The sequence below is a fragment of the Thermobia domestica genome, chromosome 16 (assembly GCF_964235325.1).
Source record: "Thermobia domestica chromosome 16, izTheDome1.hap1.1, whole genome shotgun sequence".
Taxonomy (NCBI): domain Eukaryota; kingdom Metazoa; phylum Arthropoda; class Insecta; order Zygentoma; family Lepismatidae; genus Thermobia; species Thermobia domestica.
Window position 1 is genome coordinate 62,214,079 of NC_137469.1, and position 11,975 is coordinate 62,226,053.

An 11,975-nucleotide genomic window follows, 5' to 3' on the forward strand; every position below is an offset into this window, starting at 1 on the left:
ACATTTAAAAAGTTTGAAACTTTGGTTTGACATTTTTTCGTTTGATATTTTTCGTTTAAAAATTTTTGTTTCGAAATTTTTGTTTCAAAATTTTGTTTGATTTTTTTTTCAGAATTTTGTTTGAAAATATTTTGTTTAAAATTTTTTGTTTGTAAATTTTTGTTTCAATTTTTTTTGTTTAAAATTTTTTCGTTTGAAATTTTTCGTTTCCAAAATTTTTTTCTGTTTCCAGATTTTTGTTTGAAAAAATTTTTCGTTTCCAAATTTTTTGTTTGAAAATTTTTGTTTGAAAATTTTTTTGTTTGAAATTTTTTTGTTGCAAAATTTTGTTTAAAATTTTTTTGTTCGAAATTTTTGTTTTGAAATTTTTTGTTTTTCCAAATTTTTTTTGTTTCGAAAGTTTTGTTTGAAATTTTTGTTTCAAAGTTTGGTTTGAGATTTTTAAAAGTTTGTGCACTCATTAGTAAAGAACCGGAACTGTTAGAACTAAAACCTCTGGCAACATTGTGGTTTAATAGTACACGTCAGAACATAGGGTTGTACTTGAAATGAAAAAACACAATTCATTCAAATGGATCATTTTGTTACACTCCACATACATCCATACCAGATATATGATCTGGATATTGTCGATACAATGTATTTTGAACTTCTTGCACTAGTTTGTCTTTAGCATATAATTTTAATTCCAATTGAAGTCTTTTAAGGTCTATTGCGATATCAATTGGTGTAAACTCAATGTCCATTTGATCACAAATAAACTGTTTATCAATACAGGTATGCACCCACGAACGATGTTGACAACCATCACAATATCTAGATACATGTTGTACAATATGCATAACACATTTTTCAAAATAGTACTTTTTCAGGAATATACTAGTTTTGTTGCACACTTCCACTGCATGTTTCGCACACTGAAATACGTTTATAAATTTGTTCCATTCCGTTTGCGTTAGATACACCATGTTGCGAGGGACATGGAATGTACTCTTTTTACGTAACAGCACCATCTTCTCTTCGAGGACTGTACGCAGCACCACTTCATGATTTGAGCCTAATGATTTGACTATGGTCACATTTAGCTCATCATGAAAATAATCGTTCATTTGGTCGATTCGTGAACATAATATTTGCCATTCTTCACAGGTCAGTTGTACACCAAATTGTTCTGCTTTGCCTAATCGAATCACAGGTTCAAATGTTCTAGCACTGATACCAATCATCACATGTTTTGTTTGAAATATATTTATTGGGTAATAGCTTGCGAAGATGAACTCTTTATCGTTAGAAGTACACATCTTTCCTCCTGAAAAGCACTTGCTCAAATGATTTCGTGGGATGACAGTGTATTGGTTGATTTATAGTTATTGCTGACGTCATTGGAAAGGAATGTGCTGACATTTGAAATCATGATTTCATCACAGTTGCTGACGTCATGCTGACCAACCACATTCATACAACTATGTCTGATGTGCTGACGTTTGAATCACAATGGCTGACGAATCTGGCTGTGTACTAAATTCAAATTGATGACTTCGACCCAAGAATCCTTTGTAACATAAAGATACAGATCCAGTATTTAAGAAACGCAGCAGTTCTTCTTGTTTTGAAGCTTCCATGGGTAAATATCTTGCTGGTAAAATTATATTCTTTTCATTTTCAAGCTTCACTACGATTCTTAATCCAAACTTTGTAGGGATCATTTGGCTAGCTAAGATTCTATGAGGTACATTCTGTTGTAAATCAGTAATCTTGGTAAATGATTTCATCACATCACGTGTGTTTAGAAACTGCAGACAAGTAGCCATGATGACGTTAAACAAAATTTTGCAACAAAAAAATTTCAAACAAAAAAATTTTCAAACAAAAATTTTCAAAAAAAATTTGGAAACGAAAAATTTTTTCAAACAAAAATCTTGAAACAGAAAAAAATTTTGGAAACGAAAAATTTCAAACGAAAAAATTTTAAACAAAAAAAATTGAAACAAAAATTTACAAACAAAAAATTTTAAACAAAATATTTTCAAACAAAATTCTGAAACAAAAAAATTCAAACAAAATTTTGAAACAAAAATTTCGAAACAAAAATTTTTAAACGAAAAATATCAAACGAAAAAATGTCAAACCAAAGTTTCAAACTTTTTAAATGTTAAAATAAAACTGAATGCAGCAAAGATTTGAAAATCAGCAACCAATCAGATTGCACGAAAGATAGTGATCAGCCAATCAGATTGCACGAAAGATAGTGATCAACCAATCAAATTGCATCAACAATAACTTTGCCAGTGTTGTAGCATGTATTCCCTTAAGACTATGAGTCATAAGATTCAATAAGGTTAGCTATGTATCCCTGTACACTACCTCGTCAAGGTCAATCACGTGGTACATCGTATTGCTTACGTTTATATTTGGCTGTAATAATCAATACCAATGACGCATTCTCAAATTATCCTACAAAGTTTAAATGTACCAATGTCCTGGACTCCTAATCCCATCATAGGTCAATAACTGATCACGTGATCATACTAATATTTCACAATGATTTACCCAAAAAACAATTACCAATTATTGATATGACAATAAGAAATGTACCCCTCCCAAAATTTAAGATTGGTACACAAATACACCTGTGTCTTATGAAAAAGTAATAAATCCTGTACTCATTTAATAATAAAGCCGGTTAATAACCTTTAAATTTTGAATATTTAACCATAAGAGGAACACCAATGGGTCCTAGAAAACGTTTACCAAATTATGTTATTTTATAATTCCCAAATTTAAAAGAGAACATAAACATATAGAGATAATAAACCATATAACGTATTAATAGGAGTCAAAAACCTCCGAAATTTGATTTTTGGTAGTTCTTTATCCATGAAAGGGAACGATGTGGACCATCCAAATTTATAGTGGTACATATTGAAGATCTGTACGAAGATACCAAATGCTTATATTAAACAATTTCTAAAACTGAGTGGATGAGTCAAGATACCCCTCCCAAAATTTTTAAAGGGTGCATCAATGTACTCATGTCTTATGATATGAAATGAACCTATATACATGACCATATAAACATATACGGTAATAAGACCGCATCAAACGGGATAAATTGGGCCAAAAACCAAACACGTGATACAACATATTGCTTATCTTTATATTTTGGCATTTTTTTTTACTCATGAAAGGGAACAAGGTGGACCACCCAAATTTATAGTAATATATATATATATATATATTAGGGTCTTATACTATTATACCAAATGTTTAAATTGGGCAATTTCCAAAATAAAGAGGTGGGCCAAGGTACCCCTCCCAAATTTTTAAAGGGTGCATCAATATACCCATGTCTTATAATAGGGAATGGACCAATATACATAACCATATAATCATATAAGGTAATAGGACCTCATCCAATGGGATAAATTGAGCCAAAACAAACACGTGGTTGTACTAAAATTTGGCAATTTCGTAGCCCTAAAAGGAACGAGGTGAACCACCCAAATTTATCATAATACATGTTAGGGTCCAGTACTATAATACCAAATATATAAAATGAGCAATTTCTAAAATTTAAGGGATGGGCCAAGGTACCCCTCACAAATTTTAAAAGGAGTGCACAAATGTACCTATGTCTTATGATAGGGAATAAACCCCTATACATAACCATATAACCATATAAGGTAATAGGACCTCATCCAAGGGGATAACTTAGGTCAAAACCAAACACGTGGTACAACGTATTGCTTACGTTTATATTTTGGCAATTTTGTACCCTAAAAGGGAACGAGGTGGACCACCCAAATTTATCATAATACATGTTAGGGTCCAGTACTATAATACCAAATATATAAAATGAGCAATTTCTAAAATTTAAGGGGTGGGTCAAGGTACCCCTCCCAAATTTTTCAAGGGGTGCATTAATATACCCATGTCTTATGAAAGGTAATGGACCCCTGTATACGCCTATATAACTATATAAGGTAATAACACCTCATCCAAGGGGATAAATTAGGTCAAAAACCCCCGAAATTTGAATTTTTGGCAATTTTTTACCCATGAAAGGGAACGATAATATACCCATATGTTATGAAAGGGAATGGACCCCTGTATACGCCCATATAACTATATAAGGTAATAACACCTCATCAAAGGGGATAAATTAGGTCAAAAACCCCCGAAATTTGAATTTTTGGCAATTTTTTACCCATAAAAGGGAACGACATAGACCCCCAATACCGATAGAGGTACATACTATGGTCCTACCCTACCATACCAAATTTTTAGATTTAGCAATTTCCAAAATTTAAGGGGGGTCTATGTACCCCTGCCAAAATTTAGGGAGTGGGCCAAGGTACCCCTGCCGAAATTTAGAGGGTGTGGTCCTAGGTACCCCTAGGTCATTGAACCCGGGCCAAGGTCATTGACCTTTGACCTATGACGTCATAAAGGTCGGGGTCAAAGTCCAAAGTGAGACCAAGTCAGGCCCTTACTACTTCGGAGTTTTATTCGTTCAACCGCTAGAGCAAGAAGTTGTGAAAGTCCCTTAAATTAAGTAAAAATAAAATACTGTACATGTATTGTTTTGGAGGGGAGGGATTTCGCGTCTAGACATGAGTAAAACACAATTACAGTCCACATTAGCAGTAATGACAGGACTAGCAACAATGACAATTACATAAAAGCATAAAGCTGTAGCTTCGAGTTATCGAGGTCATATCAATAGAAATTCGTCTTATAGAGGTAGACATCTCCTTGTAGAAATTCACAGATACGAAAATTCTAGTTACCAAGGTTTTAAAATATGGTGATGCGCTTAAAATTCGATTTATCGAGGTTGTAATTTTTAAACGTTTGACTTATAGAGGTTATTTTAACATTGAGTGTTAGGGAGGATTCAATGGAATGTGAAAAAAATCGATTATCAAGGAATTCCAGTTATCGAGATTCGAGTCACTGGTGTACAACTGTATTTTTAGCTTCTGCTTTTATATATTTTATTTGTTTTTTATATATAGGCCTATATATATATATATATATATATATATGGAACATTCAAAACGACATAAGAAATCCCACACTAGAGACGCGTTATCTCCTGCAGCTAACACATTTTCAATTGGCAACAGTAATGCTAGGTCCTCAAGTTAAACTTTCCCTCAGAAATGCTCAAAAATTCCCTTTTAAGATAAAATTTCCCTAATTTTCTTCTATAATACTATATATAGGCTATAATCATTGTTTAGTATTATTGTGTATTTATGGACTATTATACTGTGCTCATATCTCCACAACACACATTTATGCTTTTGATCTTCTGTCATTACTTCAATGTTATCTTGTATAATGACATCCTCAAGCCAGGCCGCGGAAGGCTCGTGGAAAAATAATTGTCGATTTCTGTATGGGATTCTGGAAAGAATGTCACTGTCTTTCGTCATACTGCTGCGGTGTGTCCTTATTGTTGAAGAGCTAAATTTCCCTACATTCTACCCTCATATTCGTAAAATCTCCCTTTTCCCTCCTTTTTTTGGTAAATCTCCCTACTCCGTGGGAAATTTCCCTCAAACTAGGCTCACTGATTGGCAATGAAATTGCATGACACGGTAGAAATATTTCTTCGAGTGTGTTTGTGTGTGTGTATGTTACGCTTTACTGAAGAAAACTAAGACAAGAACTATATATTACGGAGATTGCGAGAGTCTTGAAGACATTGCGAAGAGAAAACGGACGCTGATTGGAATCGCTAGAAGTTAAGATCAATTGGAAGAGAATGGGTACTGACTCACTAGTGAAGAATCTTGTCTTGAGAAAATACCTGACCCATGAGGGTGTAAAAGAAGGAAGTGACAATTACTTTCGATGTTGTTTTACATTGCGTATTTAGAGAGGAAAATAGTCAGAAATACCAGAAGTAAATGTATTCATTAGTTTCATGAAAAAACATATATATCCAGTATCTTTTATGCCAACGAGACATTAGTAAATTGTCAGTAGATTTGCGTTTAATTGTTCGAGTTTATATATATTGTCAACTTTGCAATACAAGAAAAAACAGAACACTTACGTAGCCGTGGGATTAGAAGAAAACACAGCAAAGTCAATATTCGCGAACGATACAATTGGGGTCTCTCAGACCCAATAGGAATGTAAGTGTACCTTAGTTGCATCATAGTAGTTAAGGGTTAAATCACATAAAATGTTCATATACACAATAAAACCAGGAGCAAGTCGCGTCTGCATAAATAAGACAGGGAGAATGAAGAAAGACAGGGGATAGGGATACCATTCAAAAATTTAAAATAAATAAATAAAATTTAAAAAAAATAGAATGTAACGAACTCGAGTTATTTCTGGAGCGGTTGATCATGATGAATGAAAAATAGATAACCTAAAAAAAAACAAAGTGCGAAAACGATGGTGGTCGAAGCAAATAAATAAATAAATAACTCATGGCTACAATTAAGGGTACTTTTTAGATTATGCTGCGGACATCAAAATTAAGGTCGTCTCACAAATCCAGCTTGTTCAGAATTACGTAATTACACCCATTTATCGACACGGTCCAGCCGTTCTAGAATTTAAATTCTGACAGCTCGTGCATATCTGTAAGACCGATATGTGACTTCGATATCGATAATGTGGCTTCTTTGGATGCGTATCTGTAATTGCAAATTTGTTACTCTATTCACTTAAAATTTCGTTTTTTAATACTCCTTAGAGTGCTTGTAATACTCCTTTATGCATTATGAAAGCCAGCTTAATAAATAAAATTCACTTTTGAACGTGGACATGTGTGTAAGACTTTTATTTTTAATTTACCTAAAAAAGAATATTTGTTGGATTTACATTATGTTAAGAGGTAGCTTGGTAATAAAAACCTTTGGTGATTATTTTCTGATTAAGTTTGTTCTCCAGACATTAAATTGCTGGATTGGATCACCACAGTCACCTGACTTCAACTCTATATACTTTTGAAATTGTTTATATATACTATGTGATCAAAAGTATCCGGACACCCCCAAAAACACGTTTTTCATATTAGATGCATTGTGCTGCCACCTACTGCTAGGTACTCATCATCAGCGACCTCGGTAGTCATTAGACATTGTGAAAAAGCAGAATGGGGCGCTCCGCGGAACTCATGGACTTCGAACGTGGTCAGGTGATTGGGTGCCACTTGTGTCGGAAGTCTGTACGCGAGCTTTTCACACTCCTAAACATCCCTAGATCCACTGTGCCTGATGTGATAGTGAAGTGGAAACGTGAAGGGACACGCACAGCACAAAAACGTACAGGCCGACCTCGTTTGTTGACTGACAGAGACAACCGACAGTTGAAGAGGGTCGTAAAGTGTAATAGGCAGACATCTATCCAGACCATCACACAGGAATTCCAAACTGCATCAGGATCCACTCCAAGTCCTATGACAATTAGGCGTGAGGTGAGGAAACTTTGATTTCATGGTCGAGCGGCTGCTCATAAGCCACACATCACGCAGGTAAATGCCAAACGACGCCTCGCTTGGTGTAAGGAGCGTAAACATTGGACGATTGAACAGCGGAAAAACGTTGTGTGGAGTGACGAATCACGGTACACAATGTGGCGATCCGATGGCAGGGTGTCCGGATGGAGGGTGTGGGTATGGTGAATGCCAGGTGTACGTCATCTGTCAGTGTGCGTAGTGCCAACAGTAAAATTCGGAGGTGGTGGTGTTATGGTGTGGTCGTGTTTTCCTTGGAAGGGGTTTGCACCCCTTGTTATTTCGCGTGGCACTCTCACAGCGCAGGCCTACATTGATGTTTTAAGCATCTTCTTGCTTCCCACTGTTGAAGAGCAATTCGGGGATGGCGATTGCATCTTTCAACACGATCGAGCACGTGTTCATACTGCACGGCCTGTGGTGGAGTGGTTACACGACCATAACATCCCTGTAATGGACTGGCCTGCACAGAGTCCTGACTTGAATCCTATAGAACACCTTTGAGATGTTTTGGAACGCCGACTTCGTGCCAGGCCTCACCGACCTACATCGATACCTCTCCTCAGTTCAGCACTCCGTGAAGAATGGGCTTCCATTCCCCAAGAAACCTTCCAGCACCTGATTGAAAGTATGCCTGCGAGAGTGGAAGCTGTCATCAAGGCTAAGGGTGGGCCAACACCATATTGAATTCCAGTAGTACCGATGTAGGACCCCAAGAACTGTAAGTCATTTTCAGCCAGGTGTCCGGATACTTTTGATCACATATATATATATATGAAGAGTTGGGACCTGTTTATGGAAAGAATATGGCCCTTGAGTTAAAAAAAAAGTGCAGAAAATAGAAAGCAATGGATAGAAGGGAAGTTGCCAAACACATCCCTTCTGACAAAGTCTCAAAGGGAGTACTTCACGTCTCACGGCGTGGCAATGATCTCGCGCTTGTCCGAAACCGTCTACAAGTACGAAGCAATGGTCCCTTCACCTTGGGAACAAGATCTGATTTTCAAGTTGATATGTTCGAGATATACAGGTAATACTCCAGAATTTCTCAATCTCAATGGAACAGTATTTTCCAAACATGACTAGGGATATGTATGCGCTGTTACGTTGTCATACAGTTCGATAGGATAGAAATGTGTGTCCCTTATGGCCCTACGTATAGGTGTTGCAGGAAGGTTCCATAGCATGGTGTTGTTAAGTTATTGTACTTCGCCAAACAATGTGTAATACTAAGTGTTACAGCCCTTATAAAATACGCTACAACCTCCATCACTTTCAAGGGGAACGGTATTGGCTAAGCATCTGACGCCACGAGAATCTTCCTTTCGGCATTCTGTTGCTTACTGATCGAGTTCCAATTCATCTTGCTACGCTCAAATTGAAGGGCTCTCTGCAATAACAAGGTAAGTGAAAAATGAGGTTTTCAATTAGAAAGCTTATAAACTTGTAAGTGCAACATGCAAGATGCTGATGAATTGTGTTTTTCTCACAACAGACGTTTCGTATACACACTAGAGGCGACGGAAACGGAAAGTAAGTCCACACGCCTTCTTTATCTACGTTTTACGAGGAATCGAGGTAACTCGACTTTCTTTGTTATTGCAGAGGACCCTTCAATTTTTTTGCGCTATATGCTCTTCTTCCTACTGGTTGCATTTAAGGTGCCCACAGGAAGTGGCATACTTTGTCCGCTTTTGAATTTTAGTGAACGGTTGGGGTATTCATCTTCCAACAACTTTACGCAGGTGATTATCTTCTTGTTAAATCTATGGATAGTGTGTTTAGTGTTTATCAATACTTGTTTCTGTCTAAATACAATGTGTATTTATAAGAGTTTTACTAAAACCGATAAAGAATTATTTATTAACGGGAAAGCTAATTATTTTCATAAGGATATAAACAAAACAAATCAAGAAAGAAATAATTTAACTACGTTTTATAAAAATTTAAAATATAATTTTTGTCAGTAGTGAAGATAATAGAGGTTAATCTATTTTTAATAACTACCGGGTTTGATGTCCCCAGAGTAATACTATATGAAAGATACGATAAAGCCAATAAGAATTTTCACCTTCATATTTAACACATCTTAAATTCCATCCGTGTATCAACAAACTGGTGCCTTCTAGCGTGGAAAAGATTTATTTATACATAGTAATAAGAGCCGTTTTGTCTTTTGAATTATTACGTTTTGCACCTGCATAGTTCGTAAGTTAAATTCCAGAAGCGCAATGTGATATATTGTGACTTGAAAAATATGAATACTCCATAATTGTGGTGTGTGAATATGAAACACATGAATCTTAACGTGGTTGTATGGTCCTTGATGCGTAACTAAGCAAATACCAAAAATTATTTTATACGCTACACATCTTAAAACACAGATGTACACAGCCATTACTTAGGAGCAAGACCACCTGTTATATTGTAGTCACCTTACACGATAGTGAAATTATTCTCAACGTTTTTTTCTTTCACTTTGTAGTAATTGCTAACTAATGGCTTACACTGTTTAAACGCATAGCTGTGTGACTAGAAATTTAAAGAATGAAAGGATCTCTGTTTTAAACTAAATTTAGAAAAAGTTGTTATAGGTAGTTGACCGTCTTTTAACACTTGTGATGAACTTCGTTTCCTGAAGACACTTTCTGTGAGAGAAAATCAAGTGATCTTTATGGGAACAAAAGTGAATTCTTTAGCTGTGAAGATATTTTACGCAGTTTCTCTTTCACTTGTCTTTTTGTCCAATTGCTAACCTTATCAGCTGTGTAATAGGGATGGCCACAAAGTTCCGGTTCCGGCGGAACCGGTTCCGCGAGGAACCGGTTCTCGGAGATCCGGTTTTCAGAACCGGTTCTGGAACCGGTTCCGGGCCTGGATCCGAAAACCCGGTTCCAGAACCGGATCTTAGGAACCGGTTCCAGATCTGGATCCGAAAACCCGGTTCCAGAACCGGATCTTAAGAACCGGTTCCAGATCAGGATCTGAAAACCCGGTTCCAGAACCGGATCTTAGGAACCGGTTCCAGATCTGGATCTGAAAACCCGGTTCCAGAACCGGATATTAGGAACCGGTTCCAGATCTGGATCTGAAAACCCGGTTCCAGAACCGGATCTTAGGGACCGGTTCCAGACCTGGATCCGAAAGGCCCCAAAGACCCGTAAAGGAGGCACAAAGTTCACCTTCAAAAATAATGCAAAGAGGACCATGCGCTTGTGCCTTCAACGCCCAGACCCGCTTGTGCCCCCAGAAAAAAAATTTGGTCCATCAGTGGGTGTTTAGCCAAATGAGTTGGCCAGTTTGCCTGTTTAGCCAATGAGTTTGCCAGTTACCCAGTTTATTTAGCCAAATGAGACAAGCTGCCGCCGCCTGGGGGCCTGCCTGTCGCTTCCACCATTTCATCTAGCATAGTGTTCACAGCTTGCCAGCAGCTCGCGTTTAGGTAGGGATGGTAACAAAGTTTCGGTTCCAGCGGAACCGGTTCCGCGAGGAACCGGTTCTGTTTTCAGAACCGGTTCTAGACCTGGATCCGAAGAACCGGTTCCAGACCTGGATCCGAAGAACCGGTTCTAGACCTGGATCCGAAGAACCGGTTCCAGACCTGGATCCGAAGAACCGGTTCTAGACCTGGATCCGAAGAACCGGTTCCAGACCTGGATCCGAAAAACCGGTTCCGGAACCGGATCTTCTAGAACCGGATCCGTTCAGACCCGAAAACCGGTTCCACCAAGAACCGGTTCTGGCCATCCCTACTGTGTAACAAAGAGTTTTAAAGGGGTCACGGGGCTCAGTGGTAGAGCGTTCACCTCTGGTGCATGGGGTCCTTGGTTCGATCCCAGCTCGCGCCAAGTGAACTTTGTGGTGGACAAATACCGTGTGCGTGGGTTTTCTCGGGGTTCTCCCGTTTCCTCCTACTTTCTTCATTTCACCATTTTCATTCCTCATCATCACCGTCTTCTTTGCCTAGCAGACATAACCGTGGGACGTAAAAATGATTATATATATATATATATATATATATATATATATATATATATATATATGTGTGTGTGTGTGTGTGTGTGTGTGTGTGTGTGTGTGTGTGCGTGTGTGTGTGTGTGTGAGGAATAATCAGGGCATAAATATATTTACGAAACGAGACGAGAAAATGAGTTTCGAGAATCGAGACGAGACGAAAATTCAATAAAAATTTACGAAACGAGACGATAGAGCCTTCTTTCTCTTCCCGTGAGCAACACTACCTTTCTGCGAACGCTGTTGGACCTCATACAAGTTACTTTGTCTACAATTTCAGAACAAACAGGACAATTTATATAGTTTTCTTGAACATTAGGAGAATATATTTCTTTGTCGTAAACGATATTCGTTCATTCTTTCTATGTTATGAGCAAAGAAATATGAGGTAGGTATTCTTACAGTCTTTTATTATTGTGAATGTTCTGTGGGCAATGTGAGTTTTATTTGATGCCATGCCCTATGTGAATTTGTCTTA